Raw genomic sequence first — 8,641 nt, 5'->3', positions numbered from 1 at the left:
ACCTCGACAAAAAGACCGAGCTCAAGCAGGGGCACTGTTCATACCCTGGGTCGAGTTACCCGATCCGGGATGATTGGCGATAAAAGTGACTGACCTCCTTAGGTCTGACTAGCCAACCTCTTCTCAAAGAGCTCGGCCAAATCGACAGGAGAGCCCAGTAAAGGGCCCAAACAGAGGAACACGACCCAAATCCTAGGGCAACCCAAGCCTATAGAGATAAAGGCGGTTCCATTGAAGATACGCTGACCTCAACTCAAAGATAAAGATAAGATAAGATAACTAACTTATCTTATCCAAAAGGTCACATCTCATCATTATAAATACGCTGGAGCACCCAGGTATAACTCATACTCTGATTCTACATAAAACCTGCTTAATACCCTTGCTAACTTAAGCATCGGAGTCCCTTGCAGGTACCCCCCACCCTTCGGTGACAGAGGATCAGCAGCACCATCAGTCCAACAAGTCGGACGTACCAGCTCCGGCTGTCATCCACCTGCCGGACACACCAGCTACGACCAGTATGGAAGATCTCGTCCGAGATCGACCTCTAGTTTCAGGTAACCCTCAGAACAGTAAGTATTGGATGCAAGATATTTATTAGCATGCCGGCAAAGGCATGAGTAGCATAGATCAAGCATCAAGAATTAAAAATGTATTATTACTCGTAACAAACCGACAATCACGTTTGTATTGACAATTATAATTAATGAATAAAATGTAGAAAGGGTTTTGTGAAAAAACAGGCGTTAGAGTAGAAGGATAGAATAATGAAGAATGCACAATGCCATACAGGCTTTTTCACAAACACTTAGTATGCATGTTTAATATGATAGGGGAGAATAAAATTGGAACATGCAAGCATTACGAAAACAATTAATATGAATTGTCAAACAACTCCATAATAATCCACAAGCAATAGTGTAAGATATAAATAAAGTTCCAACACCAACATAAAAATGCATGAAAAAGAAAGAAAAAGAGACCATAAATAATTATGCTAAAAAGAAAATTAAGAAAAAAATAATTAAATGCAGTAATTAAAAGATGAATGAAAGTATGCAAATAAATTAAGTAAAAGAAAGTGAAAGAGAAAAGGGAGGAGAAGGGAGGGGAGAAAAGTGCAAAAGGTAGAAGAAGAATGAAGAAGAAAAGAGGGAGGAATAGAAGAAAGAAATAGGATTTGAAATGAGAAGAAGAGAAAACTGATTAGGCAGCGCGCTGCATGCAAGGTGCACGGCCATAACGGCGCGAACGCGTCACACACGCGGACGCGTGGGTGAGCGTTGATGAGCGGATATTTTGTACGCTTTTTGGGGGTAATTTCATGTAGATTTTAGCATGTTTCAGTTAGTTTTTAGTAGAATATTATTGGTTTTTAGGCAAAAATCATATTTCTGGACTTTACTATGAGTTTGTGTGTTTTTTTGTGATTTCAGGTATTTTCTGGCTGAAATTGAGGGAGCTGAGCAAAAATCTGACTTAGGCTGAAAAAGGACTGCTGATGCTATTGGATCCTGACCTCCCTGCACTCGAAATGGATTTTCTGGAGCTACAAGAGTCCAATTGACGCGCTCTCAACGGCGTTGGAAAGTAGACATCCAGGGCTTTCCAGCAATATATAATAGTCCATACTTTGAGCGAGGATAGACGACGTAACATGGCGTTAAACGCCAAGTTCATGCTGCTGTCTGGAGTTAAACGCCAGAAAAACGTCATTATCCGGAGTTGAACGCCCAAAACACGTCACAACCTGAAGTTTGACGCCAAGAAAGGCCTCCACACGTGAAAAGCTTTAGTCTCAGCCCCAGCACACACAAAGTGGGCCCCAGAAGTGGATTTCTGCACCAATTATCTTAGTTTATTCATTTTCTGTAAACCTAGGGTACTAGTTTACTATTTAAACAACTTTTACAGACTTATCTAAACCTTGTCTGTGGTATTCCGAGTAGGATTCCGGGATTGAATGACTGTGACGTGCTTCAAACTTTAACTTGCTGGGCGTTAGTGACAGACGCAAAAGAGTGATTCTATTCCAGTAGGAGCGGGAACCAACCGGTGATTAGCCGTACTGTGACAGAGTGCGTGAGCATAGTTTTCACTGCGAGGATGGGAAGTAGCCACTGACAATGGTGACACCCTACATAGAGCTTGCCATGGAAGGAACTTGCGTGTGAGAAGAGGATTTCAAGGAAGAGTTGAAGTCAGAGGACAAAGCATCTCCAAAACTCCAACATATTCCCCAGTGCTGCAAATCAAAGTAACATTGTTCCCTCTTTTATCAAATCCAGTAATTTCACTTTTAATCCAAATAATCCTATTGACATCCTGACTAAGATTAATAAAATAAATATTGATTGCTACAAACCAATAATCTCTGTGGATTCGACCCTTACTCACGTAAGGTATTACTTGGACGACCCAGTACACTTGCTGGTTAGTTGAACGGAATTGTGCAAGTAATCAGTTAGTTAAATTAGTTCTCCTTGGCACATGCCAAGGAGCCATTAATTAAGGATCACAATTTCGTCCACCAACAAGTAATGTAAATGACTGAAACTTAGATTGCAAGAAATGTAAATGTCAGAATCTTAGAGTGCAAGAAATGTAAAATTGCTGAAAGAGTAAAAAGGATCTGGGAACAGGGAATTTAAAGTTAAACAAGAGAATGTAAATAGCAATCAATCAAATAAGTAAAAGATCAATGGAAATACAGCAGATCTCAAACATAAAAGGAAAATTGCTTGAAGAAGCAATACAGAAAGTGAATTTAACTCAATTATGAAATCTAAAAGAGAAGTTGAAGATCTCAGGGGTTGAATGACACTAGAAAATAAGTCTAGATCTCAATTCCTTCCTTGATCCAACAGAGAGTAATTGCAGAAGAAATAGAGATAAGAGCAGTAAAGGAAACATAAATCCAAATCACAATTCATTGAAATTATGCAGAAAGTAAATAAAGAGAGATCTCAGATCAAGAATGAAACAGAATTCTTTTAGTTCTCAATCCAGGATCCAAAACAAAGAGTCTAGAGTGTAGAAGTAAGAACAAAGAGAAAGAGAAGTCAATTCTCAATCCCAATTCCCAAACCCAAAGCTAAAATCTAAAAATAAGCTCCCAAAAATGAAAAATAAAAAGTAAAAGTGTCAAAAAGGTCAAAAGAGCCCCTCTCTAAATCAAACTAACTTCTATTTATACACTTCCTATTTTTAAGTTTTAGAATTTGGAGTGGGACTTTCAAAATTGGTGAAGGATTCAATTAAATTTGATTTTTAGACTAGAAATGTGCCATGAGACACTCCCAGGGCATGGCTCGATTGACAAGGGGAGCGTAGCACTCCCCCTTGGTCTTAACTGTTGTGTCACAAGCCCCTTGGGCAGCCTGCTAGCGCTCGGTTAAGTAAAGGAGCGCAACGCTCCATGGCCTTGCTTTTGGCGTGCTAAATTGTTGCGTGACGAGCTCTTTAGCCGTGTCACACTTCATAGCGCTCCGTGAATGGAGAGAATGCAACGCTCTTTGCTTGGGATGGGAGCCTCTCTTCAAACCTTGGTGGAAGCATTTGGGGAGCGATTTCCCTTTGAAGAGTGTAGCGCTCCTTCCATGCCAGCATGAGGCTCCTGGTTCAAATCCTTGTGAGTGCAATTCGGCCACTTTTGGCTTATTTTCCTTGCAAGTAGCACTTCTCCTTGCTCCCTCAAGTGCAAGGTTCGATCCTTGGAGCCTCCACTAGCAAACATTTACCCTGAATTTATTTGAAGTGGAGCCCAATAAAGTTAACAGAGTTAACTGAGCGCTATTGATTTTGCCTTGTTTCCTTGGTTCCTTGTAGCACTCGGTTAAGGGAGAGAGCGCAGCTTCCTTGCCATTCGCTTTCTTTGATTTGAGTAGCGTTCAAATAGAGAGCGTTATGCTCAATAAGAGAGCGCTATGGCTCTTCTCCTTTGATGCACCACGCTTTTGTTTCCTTTGGCTACGCTTCATAGGCCACGCTTTCTTGTTTTTTTCTTTTCTTCATCTATAAGTAATCAAAACAACCAATCAAAGTACCACCAAATTCACACAGTTTATAAATTATTCAAAACCAATTAATTTTAGCCTAAACCTCATGATTTTGTGTCAAATAAAGGATGGTTGATTGATTCAACAAAACCATGAAATTCCACTCTAAATCAATTACTTATAATGCAAGAAAGTGCATAAAACCTAATGAAACAAGTGAAAAATTCTTGAAAAGCTAGCATAAGATGACTTATCATCATTATGTAATTCAAAAAATTAAAAGACATAGAATAAAAACAAAGACTTATATACTACTAGTGATCATGAAACTCTAAATTAGGATGGAAATATGAAAAATAGGAATTGGAATAGTCACAGGGTTGAAACTTAGCAACCTTCAGCTTGAGGGGTGCTGGGCTCTTTAGGGGAGAGCTTTTGGCGCTTCAACTCCTTTATCTCACACCCCTGCTTCTCTTGCTCTTTGATTAGTTTACAAATCATGCTAGTCCGATTTTTCTGCTCCTCTCTAAGTTGATCTAAGGTGGTTTGCAAGTGCATCACAGACGCCTTTAGCTGGTCCCAATTCTCAATTGGAAGGATCTCTTGGGGAGGTTCAACTGCCTTCCTTTTGGGCTGATCCTCTGATATCCTGGAGCTTTCCATCACTTGCTTAGTGATTGGGCTTTCCACTGGAATAAAATTGTCCACGTGGATTAGGACTTTAGCCTCTTGGCATAGGCGAAAGATAAGGTTTAGATAGGCCAGCATGGCATTAGTAGACATCCTGTTTGCCAACTTGTATATCTCACAGGGGATTATTTAGTGGACTTCTACCTCATTCCCCATCATGATGCAGTGAATTATCACAGCTCTCTGAATAGTGACTTCAGAGCAGTTACTTGTAGGGAGTATAGAACACCCAATGAAGCCTAGCCATCCTCTAACAATTGGCTTGAGGTTCATTCTTTTCAACTAGTTTGGCTTGTCTTTTGCATCCTCAATCCATTGAGTTCCAAGTAGGCATATGTCCTCTAGGTCTTGATCCAGCTCTGGGTTGGCTACCATCCTTCTATTGTAGGATTCAGGGTCATCCCTCTGTAAAGGTAATTTAAATATCTCTTTCTCCCTATCCAGATGAAAATGGATGATCTTCCCCTGACCATAGTGCGAAAAGTTTGGAATGCTGTTCCATCTTTCTTTTGCTTATCTGTCATCCACAAATTTGCATAGAATTCATGGATCATGTTATATCCAACAGTGATCTCAGGATTAGTTAGAATCTCTCAACCTCTCTTTCGAATTTGCTCTTAAATCTCCGGGTATTCTTCTTCTCCTAATTTGAATCCTACCTCAGGGATTACTGGCCTTTTACTCATTATCTTGTGAGAATGTTCTTCATGTTGCTTGGTATAGAATCGAACAGGTTTGAAAACAACTGTTGGGTCATCTTCTTTCTTGTTTCTTGGAGCAGTCTTGCCACTTCTTGGAGCCATGGGATTCGAATTTTTGATGAGAGAACATGGCTCCTTCCATACCAAACTTAAAAGATTTGCTTGCCCTCGAGCAAAAGGTAAGAAAGGAAGAATAAGAAAAAGTGAAGTAGAGGAGAGGAAAAGAAGAGAATTCGAATGAGAGGTGGTGAGTAAGGGAGAGGGAGCACATCCACAAAAATATAAGAAGGGGGAGGGATTTTTGAACTCAATCTTAAAAGAAAGATAAAAATTTTGAAAAAGATAGAAAAAGATAAGTTGTTAAACTTGAAAGATAAGAAAAAGATATGAAAAAGATATAAAGATAAGATAAGAAGTATGAAAAAGATTTGAAAGTTCAATAAAAGATAGGAACAAGAATTTCAAAAGATAAGAAAAGATTTGAAAGGATTTGAAAACTAGTTGAAAATGATATGAGATTTTAAAAAAGATTTGAAAAGATTAAAAATTATTTTAAATTTGAAATTAAATTGAATTCGAAATATTTGATCAAGATAGATTGAATAAAGAAAAGATAAGATTTTGGAAATTACGTCCTATGCTGTCTCTCTGGCATTTAAATGCCCAGAATGGTTGCATTTTGCGTTTAATGTTGCTGCCTCTGTTTGATGGGTGTTGAACGCGCAGAATGGCACCCATTCAGACATTCAACGCCATATTGTTCTCCCTTTTTGGCGTTTGAACACCCAGCCAGGTACCCTGGCTGGCATTCAATGTTAGGCTTGTCTTCCTCATTGGGCATTAAATGCCTAACCAGGTTCCTTGGCTAGCATTTCAGTGTCAGGCTTGCTATCTCCATGGGCGTTTGAACGCCCAATTTCCACTCTTTTCTGGCATTTAACGTCAGAGAGATCCCTTCTCCAGGGTGTCTGTTTGCTGTTCTGCATCATTCTGTCTCTGTTTAAGCACTATTCATGATCACTAACATCAGAATCAACCTAATTAAAAACTTATTATAAGGAAGAACTATTTGAAACATAAATAATTAGAAAATTAGAAAATAGTATACAATTAATCATTGGGTTGGCTCCCAACAAGCGGTTCTTGAATGTCTTTAGCTAGACTTCACTATAGTTATCTTAGTAGTAGTGTTGAGCCTCCTGGCTCAATATCCCCTCCAAGGTAATGCTTGACCTTCTATCCATTGACAGTGAACCTTGCATCAGGATCTTTACCTTGAAGTTCTATATGATCGTAAGATGATACACTAGTAATCACAAACGGTCTTGTCCAACGAGATTCGAGTTTCCCAGGGAATAGTTTGAGTCTTGAGGTCCTGCTTCAAAGACTCTGGAAGATATCTTCCTGTCAGGCTACCTTTTTGTCTTTTCTTTATAGATCTTTGCATTTTCAAATGTAGCTAAGCAGAATTTATCCAACTCATTTAGTTGGAGAAGCCGTTTCTCTTCTGCTTCTTTAGCATCAAGGTTTAGGAATCTAGTAGCCCAATAGGCCTTGTGTTCTAGTTCCACTAGCAGATGACAGGATTTCCATATACCAACTGATACGGTGAGGTTCTAATGTGGGTTTTGAAAGCTGTTCTGTATGCCCACAGCGCATCATCAAGCGTTCTAGCCCAGTCCTTTCTAGAGGCGCTTACTGTCCTCTCTAGGATTCACTTTAGTTCTCTATTTGAGACTTCAGCTTGTCCATTTATTTGGGGATGATACGGTATTGCTATTTTATGGCAAACTCCGTAACAACTTAAGACAGAATCCAGCTATCTGTTGCAGAAATGAGTACTTCCATCACGAATCAGTGTCCTAGGGATACCAAATCTGTTGAAGATGTTCTTTTGGAGGAACTTCATCACTACTCTGGTGTCATTAGTGGGGGATGCTATTACTTCAACCCATTTAGACACATAATCTACTGCTATAAGGATGTAGGGCTTTGAGTATGAAGTCTGGAAGGGTCCCATGAAGTCTATACCTTATACATCAAACAACTCAATCTCTAGGATTCCCTACTGAGGCATTCCGTGACCATGAGGGAGATTACCAGCCATTTGGCAACTATCACAGTTACGGACAAACTCTCTAGAGTCCTTAAAGAGAGTGGGCCAATAGAAGCCACTTTGGAGAACTTTGGTGGCTGTCCGCTCACCTCCAAAGTGTCCTCCATAGTCTCAGCCATGACAATGCCATAGGATTCTGTGTGCCTCTTCTTCAGACACACATCGTCAGATTATTCCTTCCAATATCTCTTAATAAGATATGGCTCATCTCACAAGTAGTACTTTGCATTATGCATGAGTTTCCGGGCTTGCTGCCTGTAAACTCCTTGAGAATGAACCTTATAGCCTTGTAGTTTGTAATATCTGCAAACCAAGGTGCCGTCTGGATGGCAAAGAGTTGCTCATCTAGAAAGGTTTCGAATATGTCAGTGGAGGGAGGAGAGGTCACTGCCACTGGTTCAATCCGAGACAAGTGGTCAGCTACTTGATTCTATGTACCCTTTCTATCTCTGATTCCTATATCAAACTCTTGCAGGAGTAATACCCGTCTTATAAGCCTGGGCTTAGAATCCTACTTAGTGAGTAGATACTTCAGAGCAGCATGCTCAATGTAGATAATGACCTTAGATCCTACTAGTAGGATCTAAACTTGTCAATGGCATACACTACTACAATAATTCCTTTTCTGTAGTAGTGTAGTTTTTCTGCGCATCATTTAGTACATGACTAGCTTAGTAAATGACATGCAGAAGTTTGTCATGTATTTACCCCAGAATTGCGCCAATGGCATGGTCATTGGCATCACACATCAGTTCGAATGGCAATTCCCAATTGGGTGCAAAAATGACAGGAATAGTGACAAGCTTGGCTTTCAGGGTTTCAAAGGCATGCAGGCATTCTTGGTCAAAGAAAAATGGAACATCATTAGCCAAGAGATTACACATGGGTTTTGTGATTTTAAAAAAATCTTTTATGAACCTCTTGTAAAATTCTGCATGTCCTAGGAAACTTCTGATTGCCTTGACATTAGTTGATGGTGGCAATCGTTTGATCACTTCCACCTTAGCTTGCTCTACTTCTATTCCCTTGTTTGAAATTCGATGCCTAAGAACAATGCCTTCAGTCATCATGAAGTGGCATTTTTCCCAGTTTAGAACTAGGGTTGTTTTTTTACATCTTTTCAGAACTAGGGT

This window comes from Arachis duranensis, chromosome 6 (assembly GCF_000817695.3).
Source record: "Arachis duranensis cultivar V14167 chromosome 6, aradu.V14167.gnm2.J7QH, whole genome shotgun sequence".
Taxonomy (NCBI): domain Eukaryota; kingdom Viridiplantae; phylum Streptophyta; class Magnoliopsida; order Fabales; family Fabaceae; genus Arachis; species Arachis duranensis.
The sequence above is the reverse complement of the archived record's forward strand: the minus strand, read 5'-3'. Positions refer to the sequence as shown.